The following is an 11,861-nucleotide window of genomic DNA, read 5'->3' on the forward strand; positions in this document are numbered from 1 at the left end:
GCATGGAATCACCCATTATTACCTAACACACTGCCACTGTGAATCAATAAATCTATTTAGGTACAGTTAAACAAACAAATATGAGCAAAAGCATAGAATTCTTCATTAATTCTGATCGATGACCATAAATCCTTTAGAAACTCGCACTCACACACATACCAACGCAGACTATCTAGCATTTGCCGCTTTTAGTGCTTGACCCCACTCTTCTACCGCCGCCTCAATCTAACGCTCTTTTTTTGTTTCTGACAAGCGAGCGTAAAGGGCGCTCGCGTAGCATACTTCTGGGAGCGCAGCAGTTGCACAGTTGATTGAACACACCAACGCTGTCGTCACTCTGCTGTTGTTAGAGTGCTATTTGTTGCTTCTGATTGCTCGTCTTTATTTATACATAAATAGCAAATAGTAATTGACAAAGGGCGAGGGGCAAGGAGGTACGAGGAGGGGGCTGGCGCACGAAAACAACTTGTAATTGGTATTTTTCAACCGGCACACTCTGCGCTGCTCCGGCGACACGCGGCTACTGTTCGCTTGGACTTCTATGCGAAAGTTGCACCAAAATGGCTGGCGATGAAGTTGTTGCGCATTGAAGCGAGCTCATTGCTGCTGGTAATTCATTTACTGCTGCCAAGCTGCGGCACAATAACAGAAACAGTTCAGCTCACGAAGCTCCTTGTCCACACAATTCCGCTCACTCCGGCGGCCACTTCTACACTGCCATTCATTCATTATGCTTGTTATTGTTTTTACTTCTTAGTCGCTAGTTCGCTAGTTTCGTAAGCCGCACATATCAACTTCAATGTTTGCAAGTGATAAATTAATCGCTACATCAGTTTTTAATTCGGTGTTTCTGGCGATTTATCTTCGTGTTGGCTTTGTCATGCAACCAAATGATGTATGGCGAAAATTTTGACAAATGCGCGAAATGAGTCATGAGCTCGTACAAAATGCCAACAACAACAACACAGCACACACACTTGCAAAGCTCCACACATTTGCCATCGCATTGGCCTTCACTTGCACTCACATGTGCAACACAGAGGAATTAACGTGCGCCTGTTTGTGTATGTGTGAGTGTGTGTTGCGTTTCACAACGTGTTCTATTCGCTTTCTTTTTTCCACGTCACACATCTGCGCATACACAGCCAATTCCTGGTTGCATTTATGCATTGTTTGCCTTTGGGTATTTGAGTACTTTTGCGCTTTTGGCAGCGATTAAGTGAAATACACACACGTGTCTGCTTGTATGTACTCTCGTGTGATCCATCATCGCTTTACCTTGGACTTAATTTATGCTTTTGCGATTATATAATATGTCAATTTACTATATATGCTTATTTAAAGTACCCTGAATGTTGGTCAATGTTGTACCTATGTTTGTATGTGTTAAGTCTATGTAAATTGGCACAAATACACCAAATTTGGAATCTCACCCAATGAAACGAAAATAAAGAACACGCTTACTAGTTAGACCCGAAAATCCTTGAAACAAGCATGGTGTCTTCATGAATATGCTTATTTCAAGGATTTGGTCATAACCGCTCCGATTTTACTTTACCTACTTCTACGTGCTACGGTTGCTTTTCAAAAACAGATACAGACTTAAAGAATAATAATCTCGTTTTATTCTAGCCAAAAAAAAAAATAAAAAAGACTTTTTCTGATACCGTTAGCGTTGAAACGTCCACAAAGACTTGAGAGACATTTTTTTGGACAAGAAGTTAAGTATCTCATTGGATATATAATTAATTGCCACTTTGTATGGCTTTTGTACTGCTGATGCAATGCCAGATCTTTCTGTGATCTAAATCGGACAACAAACGCATTACGAGACCATATCACAAGCATCTGAAACGTTGTTTGAGCGCAACCCGAAAAAGTTTCTGCGTCGTTTTGTATCCGTATCGTCTACGAAACATGGACACAAGCAAGCAACAGTCGAAAATTTTCTGCGAACTTGATCTGAAGAAGGCAAAGACTGCCTTAACTGCCGGTAAGAAATTGACTACCCTTTTCTGAGATTCACAAGGCGCGAACAACATCGATTACCTGGTCACGGGAAAATGATCATCGCACTCTACAATGTCGAGTGTTTGGGCTGATTCGATTATAAATGGCAGAAATGGTCCCAATTGACAAAAAAAAAGTACCATCCCGCTATGAGAAGCTCACATTTTCGGCGCCGCCATATTGACCAAACTACGTCTAAATCGACCGCATTACTCCGATTGGACGCCGCACGATTGCCTTTTGTTTCCAAACATTAAAATGTCAACCCCCAGACAAAAATGTGAGTACAGTGTTATCACCGAAGCGGAAGTCCACGTATGACGTATTTGTCAGACGAGTTAAAAAAGTTGGAGAACCGATTAGTCAAGTGCATCGAGATAAAAGTAAACCACATCGGGAAATAAAATCTCATTTCTCCAAAATTTTCATTTCTCCTTTATAGGAGAAATATTTTTTGGGGCACATTCGTATAGCACACTTCCACAAAATACAACAAAGCCTTATACTAATAAATGCTAAAAATAAACAATCTGGTTTTAAGGTTTTTTTTATTGGTCCTACTACTTTGTATATATTATTCCCTTACTTTTTTTCAAAATTTGAATATTTATTAAAAAAAATCTTTCAAAGTATTTCCCATTTAAAGCTATAACATTTCCTCATTTTCCCGACAATTTAGCGATCAAAAATAAATCGATCATTAAAAAGGCAAGGTCTGAACGTTAAGTTAAGTGTAGCAAAACTTCCCAGCTACCGTTTTCAAAATAGTTTTTAATCGGTTTTACCACATGAGTCCGAGGGTTGACATGATGGAAATTTATTTCCACAATCGCTCGCTTTAATATGATGAGTCATTTTCATTAGCGGTACATAGTTCCCCTGTAATGGTTCTATCTCGTTTTAGAGACACATAATATCGCGGTTCCATCTGATCCCACCAAATACAGAGCATTACCTCGTCGTCACATAAGTATATTCGGCATTGACTGGTTAGCCAGGCTTCACATATGATTTTTTGTTTTATTGGTTGTCGTGAATCCATTTTTCCTGCCCAGTCAAAACCTGATGCAAAACGTCTACATTTTATAGCGTTCAAGCAGCATGTAAAAGCGTCTTTCAACGTCCTTTGATTTCAATCTTTATAAAATCCCTTGCTTTTGAATGTATCCGGCTGCTTTTCATTTATTTGAAAAAGCTGCTTGAGTCACCCCAGGATAGTAGCTTTCCAACGCATGTTCCTAATAATTAAACAATGGAATAATAACCAAGTTACGCCATCTCTTATCAAACCGAACGTAAATAGTTATGGATCCAATACTATATGTTACATATGTAGATTGTCTTTAATATTTCGGGAAGTGGTGATACTAGTGGTGCAATCTGCAAACTCACAATTTTAACAAAAGTTAACAACAAAGTTTGACATTTTTTTTGGTATCCATAATCAGAACGTTTTGACATAAGAGCGCTATTTGTGTTGTTCACAGTAACTTAAAGTATTTTTCTCAACCATTTAATTAAATCGGAACAATTTTCGTGGATTAGCTCATCAAGAGCGCATAGATGAACTAAATTCAATTTTTGACGATGAAGCTACATCAAGGCCCACTGTTTATCGATTATATCGTGAATTGAATCGAGGTCATAAATCACCCAGCCGAATTTCTTGAAGTTCATCCAAAATTAGTTCTTGTTCCGGTAACTTTTGATGCAACTGATATTGCAAAATCGCATGTGACTTATCGTAATAGCATTGATAGATGGCAGCGTTAATGCTGATTAACGGTATTAATCCGAATTAATTCGGGAGTTAGGGGAAATAACTCCGTTTGCTAAATCCCATATAATTCTCAAAATTTTTGAGAAGTTGTTGCATTTTCGTTGGCAAGAATGTTAAAAATAGCCAATTTTGATCTATTGTGAATGAAAAACAAACAACACTGACAGCTGTTTTTCAAATTTTCAATAATAAAACAAGAAGTTTTATGTTATGATGCAGTTTTAAAAATAACGTGTTGATATGTTTTTGTAATAAAAAATGGTTTTGTAAAAATTGGTCGGCTAAAAACCGCAATGTTCTTCTATCTATTTTCTTTCAAAATATTATAAAAACGACAACCAGCTGTTTACGAGAGTTTCAAACTCGCAAAGCTGCCGTCTGTCACATACAAATATGGATCTAATTAAGTGCGCAGTTAATCCGGATAAACGCTGCCGTCTGTCAAGGCTACATGACTGAGACAACTATAGGCTTATCGGTTATAGGTTAGTGGGACCAGTATACATTCAATATAGCATGAACATTTGATGATAGAGATTTTTTTCTCAGTGGATCCCACATAATTTTTCAATCGCTCAAAAAAGGCTCATGTGGTTTGGTCGGGAGAAACTAAGAGATCAACGTTTCTCGACACCTGAAGTAGTGGTTGAGGCGTTTCGAAGAAAGATACCTCAGCCAGAGTGGCAAAAGTGCTTCGACATTTATTTCAAACGCATGCAAGGGCTTATAGATTTTCGATGATTAAAAATTTTTTTTTTATAAATCTCAAAATATAAAAGGCAACCTACGTACAGGAAGAAAATTAATTTAAATTCAGATCAAATCAGAAGGTTATGTCTTAACATTTTTTGAGTTACGGATTATTTCTACCTTGAATTCGTTAGATTAGTGTACATTTTCATAGAAAATAAGTATCTCAGCTCAAGGCGAGATCTACTATGGTAAAATTTGTATTTTGAAATCTTCCAGTAGCTAGAGATGAAGAGTAGTATTAATAATATATGTATGTATGTACATTAGAGCGGATCTATTTGCAGGGAGACAGAAAAGCGGAAAATTTTTCCCCATAAAAATCGAAACCGATTTTAGACCCATAGTCTCTTAGGCTAAGTTGTTCACAGTTGATCACAATAATTCCCGCATAAGCGATTTTATAGAAAAAAAAATCGAGCCGCTCTAATGTATGTACATACATATCTAATTAAATTAAAATGTAATTCGTTTCCCTTATCGAGCGCTTTTTAGCGAATGCTTTTCGCAATTGATTTTTTTTTTTTGCTGACATTTGTCGGTAATCACTTGAGCAATAAGAATCTATTTACAAATGTCAGGCAATTGCATTCTAACAAAGTGCGACGCATTATTGTTTATATTCACTTCAGCTCATATGTAGCTCATATGAAAGCGTCAAAGTATGGAAATATTCATTGAAGCGCGCAAAATTGAACTTTGCCTCAACAATACAATGACAAACTGCCATAAATGCAGCTATAACGCTACATTAGTGAAATTAAACTGATGCGAAGCTCTAAATTCACACACTCGCACACATACATACACGCATACTAGCGCAGGGTCATCGATTCATGCGTGAGACCCTTAAATGCTGCTGCCACAAATCCGTTAATCGCATGTGTACTCTGGTGTTGCAAGTTTTCTGGTTGATTGTTTACACCACCTTCGGCCTCTGCGTTGCAAGCATTAGTTATTATAAAAGTAACATGTACAACAACAACAACACTAATAGCAGCAGTTTTCGCAAAGTTATTGCAACTTATTAACAATCAAAACGATGGCTGGCAGCCTCCTTTTAGCATGATTTATGGCGCGCACTTACGCCGCACCGCCGCACTGTCAATACGCGGTTGCACATACACACACATATCGATTCATTTGGATTTTTATATCCTTTGACATTCGCATTGCATTTTGCTATCAACGCTTTAGTTTCACACAAACCATAAAGCTGGTTAGCAGCCATCGATGCCGCCACCACCGACACATCCCCGCGAACGCTTCCTTGCGGCGGCTTGGTGAGGGCAGTTAGATCAGTGGTGGTGCTGGTGGTGGGTTGTTTTCGCAAATGCACTTGTTATTAGGGGTTTCGCAGATGAACCGCGTTACAAGTAATCATATTAACTTAAATGGACGCGAATATGTTCAGATCTACACACATACACCCATACACACACACAGCGAACCATAAATATGCACTCACACATGAGAATTGCGGCGCTTTTGCTGAGGTGGCAGCCTCAAGAAGTAGCAAAGCATCGCAGATTCCCGCTATTTGGGGTGTTTAGAGCAGGAGACTTCCAAGTATGTGTGTGAGTGTGTGTGTGTGTGCCCAAACCCCTCGCAACCACCTCGTGAAAGTTGACTTCTGCCGAACATCGAGTTGGCAATATTGTCATTCGAACTAATTGAGTGACACAAATTCGCTGTGCTTCTATTCCACCAATACATCTTAAGTGCCACTGACAGTTATCTAGCATGCATGTGTATGTGTGTGTTGCTGACTTTAAATTCGTTTATAGTTTCATGGCTGTCAAGCGTTTTAAAATGCGTGTTCTTTGTGTGTTCAAAATTTTAAATTTATTATTATTGATAAAATAAATAAATATAACGGAAACAAACGAATTCATTTCGTAAATGCACTCGCATGAATTTATTGGCCGATACCTTAGCAGTTATGTTTGGTATGCAGCCAAGCATAAAGGAAAGGGCTTAGTACATACATATACACATACTTGTATATGTGCGGTAATGTAGTCGTGAATATAATTCATTTCTGTTCAATTCTCTTATTTGGAAATTTGCTTTAATTTGTTGTACGGAAGCCGGCAACAACTCATAAGCCAATAAATTACTAATGAATCTACTTATATACATATATTAGAAAAGGATCGAATAAGAGCGGAATGGGTTATGTGTCAAACGTTTTCAATTAATATTCTTCTACAGTGTATAAAATTTCTTAATACAGTGAATTCAATATCTCTTAAACTGAGCGTTTTAAAAAGGATAAAGGCTTCGAAACGAGTTCGTGCCCGAAAATCGGCCAAGAAGGTTATGGCATCAGTTTTTTGGGATACGAGAGGAATTTTGTTTGTGGAGTACGTGCTGCTTAACTGCTAAAACAATTAATTCTGAATAATATTGCAACCTTTTGGACCAGTGGAAGAAAAACATTCGTGAAAAAATACCCGGTTTGCAGAGGAAATCCACCGTATTCACCAGATTTGACCTCCAACGACTTCCATTTGTTTCCAGAACTCATAAAATGTTTGCGTGGCAAGCTCTTTTCATTAAATGAAGAGATCATAAAGCTGTTGAAGCGTATTTTGCTGAACTTCCGGATTCTCACTTCAGGGATGTGATCCACAGATTGGAGGATTGGAGCAAGTGTATTAATGTTCAGGGAGATAATACTGAATAATAAAGTGTATTTAGAATCATAAAATTGTGTTTTTCTTAGCTATATCATCTATAAATTAACTTGAGAATCATATCCAAGAGGATTTTTGGTTGAGAAACCAACGCGTAAGTTAAGTTTCTTGAGGCTTGAGCATTGAGCTTATGTAATATTAGAAATTTCCAATACTGCATTTAACTCCTTTGCCTTATATCATATGAGAAGCCCAAAGAAATACGTCAGGGTAAGGCTTAGTAGAACGAGGCGTCGAGTGATATTGAATTTATTAATACGTAAAGGGAAATTGAACTTATATAGAATAGAAATAATACTTTAACAAAGTAATAACTGCAAAAGAAATGCCACAAAACTGTCAGCTACTTCAAGAAACTTCAAAGAGAGCAAAAACCACATACCTATTAATCGGCACAGAAGTCATCTACCGCTACTTTCATCTAAACTTTCAGCTCAATAAAGCGGCGCATGTTAATCCAAAAGGAATAAGTAATTGAAAAAATCATGAAAAGGCAACAAAACATTAACTTTGGCCATATAAATATAAATAAAAGAAAATGCCGACATCATTACAGGTTCATACACCTTAAGGAGACACAATAAAAAGTTGGCTGGAGATTATTAAATTACACCCCGGCGTGGGTCAGCGATAATATCAGCTTATGTATCGCATTATCCGAACGCTCGCCGAAACAAAAAGGCCAAATAAAGAACAAAGCGAGCAACAGCATGAAGCACAGAGCGTGGAAAGTTGCCAAGAAATGCCTAAAGGACATAATGGAACTTAATGTGCTGTGGCAAGAACAGCAAAGAAAAGCATGACGAACACGCTGAGCGCAATGAAAGCAACGAAAGCGACGGCAAAGGCAATACCTTCATATTTTCATTATGAAGTCATTCGGCGACATTTTATGATGTGTCCTTACAGATGGCCGCAGGCGACGGACGAGGGTGGGGGCCATACGACAGCAATGATGAAGGCAAAGAGCAGCCGACAAAGGTGACGACGGTGACGGAGATGATTATGATTGCGTTGCAGGGTGTTAAAAGCTGCTGCGGTGCCTGGGTACCGGAGGCAGAAAGTGCCACACAACTTTGCCGGCCTCTCAAAAGGTAAATTTATAATATTGCTTACAACTTTTCGCGCCAGGTCCAGCTGCAAGCATAATAACTTTCATTACCGCAGTGGCACTTAGCGCCGCAAGGGGAGGGGAAGCTTGCCGCAGCGCGTAGACGAGAAGGTGCGCGTCCACCACACAATCCGCGGCAATTGAGTGCGGAAAAGTGCGTGTGGCACATTAGCACCGAGTGAAAAAATAAACAAAAATAAAAGAAACGCCCGAGCGATGGGGGTACTTCAAAAGAAATTATTTTTTCTTTCAAAAAGTCCTTTAATTCTACGCATTTTCAACGGGATTTTAGTGTATTTGCGTACGACTTTACTTCCGACCACCACGGCGACCAGGGGAGAATGAAAGTGAGGGAAAATTGAAAAAAGTGGCAATTGAGGCCACGTTCGGTATTAGCCGCTCGCTTCGGAAATTTTCATTTCTGCTTATTTCACTTTTATAGCTATTCAAATAATGGCCGTGGCTACGAGCTGCGGCTGGCGTGAGGTGGGCTCTGGAAGTCGCAAAGAAATTAAATTGGGACACGGTTCATGAACTAGCTGCCTCAACGCCGAAATGAGCTGCTGAAGTACTCGGTGTTTGAAATTTTTTTATTTCTTTTCTAAACTTTTGAGCCGCCTCTCGAATGCGCACTTAGGAAAACAACTTGTGCACCTCAGCTAAACAGCCAGTTCTACAGAGTCAACTGTAAAAGAATTCAATTTCTGTGTGCCACTTATTTTACGGCGTCGAAAGCTTGAAAATCTCCTTCGCGAAAAAAAGTGAGAAAAGCAAAAGGACAGAAAAAGGAGCGGAAGAAAATTAAAAAGAAATTAAGCCAATTTGCTTAGCAGAGAATGCGGCAGCGGCAACAACAACAACAACGGCGTCATTCGACATAACCTCAACATGTACAACAGTGGTTGGCCGCTCGACAATCGGCCGCCCGTGCAGCAACACCGCTGCTTGCCACCTCAGGTTTTCACTCCCGTGTTGAAAGTTCGCCCTGCCGTTATGCGTCGTCCGTGGGTCAATTTCAATTTAGCAGAGTATTACTTACATTTCTGTTTGTGGCTCGTAAATCTTCGCGCATAAATACCCGCGTCTTCGGCACGGGCTTGCTACTTTTGGCAGCTGCCACTTGTCGTTGTCACCGGCCAGTGATTCGTATTTGCCCAGCTGCTATTTACCGTTACTGCTACCGCCTGCACCGTTGCGGCTGCTATGGAAATGTCTTCATTTTGGCGTGAAATTCTTTAATCTTGTTCAATTCAATTAGTTCAAGTTGAATAGTTAATTCGCCACTTAAAAGCAGTCCCAATTCGAGAGCTACAAGTATTTTACGAGCCTCAGCCTGGAGTCTCACCGAATTCGAAGGTATTTTAAGAGCTGATTTGGCATTTGCGGACACTCTAATCGCTGTTCTTTTATCCTGCGGGGAATTCTGTGGCGTAGCTCGACATAAGTGCGTGTGTATAGATGGGTACGAGCTGACCTGGCACATTTTATTTTATAGGCCTTTTTATTTTATTCACATAATGATTTTTTATATTTTTGGCTGACAATTCGCGCCACGAAGCGCATTATCTTCGGTTATTTATAGACCATTTCGACAACTGTCAATTTTAGTCTGACCTTCTTACTTGCCTTGCCGCTACTCTCACGCACTTAATGAGGTAATTAGGAAATTGGCTACCATTTTGTTTGCATGAATTGATTGAAGGCATAATTGGGTTATTTAGATGTACATTAATATACTATGTAATGTATATGTGTAAAGAGAAGCAATGATGCTATCATTTTGAAGGTAACTGCAGTTTAATTTAGTCGATATCCCAAACTTTCACCCTACAAGACTATAACAACCTTTTCTATGTCAACCCACCAGGATTGTCAGAACACAAGATTTTCACGACATATAAAAATAAATTTCATATAAACATGGGAAAAATATATAACTTAAATAACAATATAAAAGGTGAACCATTTCCAGGTTCCCTACTTTTTAAAGAAAAAAGACAGAAACTTCAAATTTAATGGGGAATGTTTATTATCATTCGAAGGAACATTATTTGTCATTTATTTTTTGAAGATTATCTCTTTCAAATGTTGGGCGCGGCCACGTTTCATATGATCTATATATTGAGTCCAATTTTCTATGACTCATTCGAGCAATTTGACTAGTAATCGGGGAATGTCACGTCTGTTGCTTTCCTTCCAGGTTTGAATCGAGGCGGGATTGTCCGCATATACTCTAGACTCTACATACCCCCACAGAACGGTTACAGTGTGATACCACACGATCTTGGTGGCCAATCGATCGGTCCAAAACGTGAAACTATCTTCTCACTGAAGTGTTCTCTCATTAAATCCATATATTGATGTGATGTATGGGAAGTGGCGTCGTCTTATTGTAACCAAATGTTGTCGAGATCACGAGCTTCAATTTCAGGCATCAGATAGATAACCTTCTACGGTAATGGTCGCCATTGACGGTTACGTTCACACCGGCATCATTTTTGAAGAAATATATACCGATGATTCCACCACCACCACAACCGTTGTTTCTAACAAACGAAATGGCAGCTCTTGAGTCTCTTCAATTTGCTTTTCGTCTCAAATGCGGCAAAACTGCTAGTTTACATTTCCTTTGAGCCAGAAATGGCACTGATCGCTGAACAAAATTTGGATCGAAAACGTGTGATCTTCTTGGAACTTTTCAAGAGAAGAGAAGATCGAGCGCTCCAGTTCTTGCACAAGCTCTGAGTAGCTCGAACAGCGCCGAATAGACACTCAGCTACGTCTGCTATATTTTCTTCATCGCGTGCTGAACGTGGTATGTGCGATCGAATGTTATATAGTAATGAATGCTTGATCTCAAGATGAGTTCTGGTGTTGCTCAGGCGTAAGTATTTCCATAATGAAATTCCAAACAATACTCAATAAAAATAACAAGACAGCTTGACACGACTCACGCAAGCTCTGTCAAAAAAGGCTGTTGGAAAAATACCTCTACTTGGATCACTCCACTCACTATATATGTACATATGCAGAAAGATGAAGAAAGATTATCAAATATGCGTAGAAGTATGAATCGTACATATTCTTTGTATATCCAAAACCAGCCCATCCCACAACCTCCGTAATATCAATTATAATTGAAAATATTTTTATATATTTTATTTTGAACAATTTTAGAGGACCTTATGATGGAACCCAATTTATTTGATAAGAATATCGCCTAACCTTAGCCCTTTGGTATGAGCAGACAGTCCTGAAATATCCTAAAGAAGTGCGCCGGCTTGGCGGCCAAGAATAAATGAGAGTAACTTTTGATACCCTGCTCTGATGTGAACCGTATGCCAATGAGGAAGCTCTACATGCACCGGATAGTCTTAAAGCAGCAGGTGTTTCAAAACTTCACAGCCGCTATTTTATAAAGCGTTTTTAACCAGTTTTACAACTTGAGGTAGAGCATTATCAATTTGGTGATTAGTTTTCGGTAGCGTTCCTCATTAATGGTTTTACCCAG

Source organism: Bactrocera tryoni, chromosome 1 (genome assembly GCF_016617805.1).
Source record: "Bactrocera tryoni isolate S06 chromosome 1, CSIRO_BtryS06_freeze2, whole genome shotgun sequence".
Lineage (NCBI taxonomy): Eukaryota > Metazoa > Arthropoda > Insecta > Diptera > Tephritidae > Bactrocera > Bactrocera tryoni.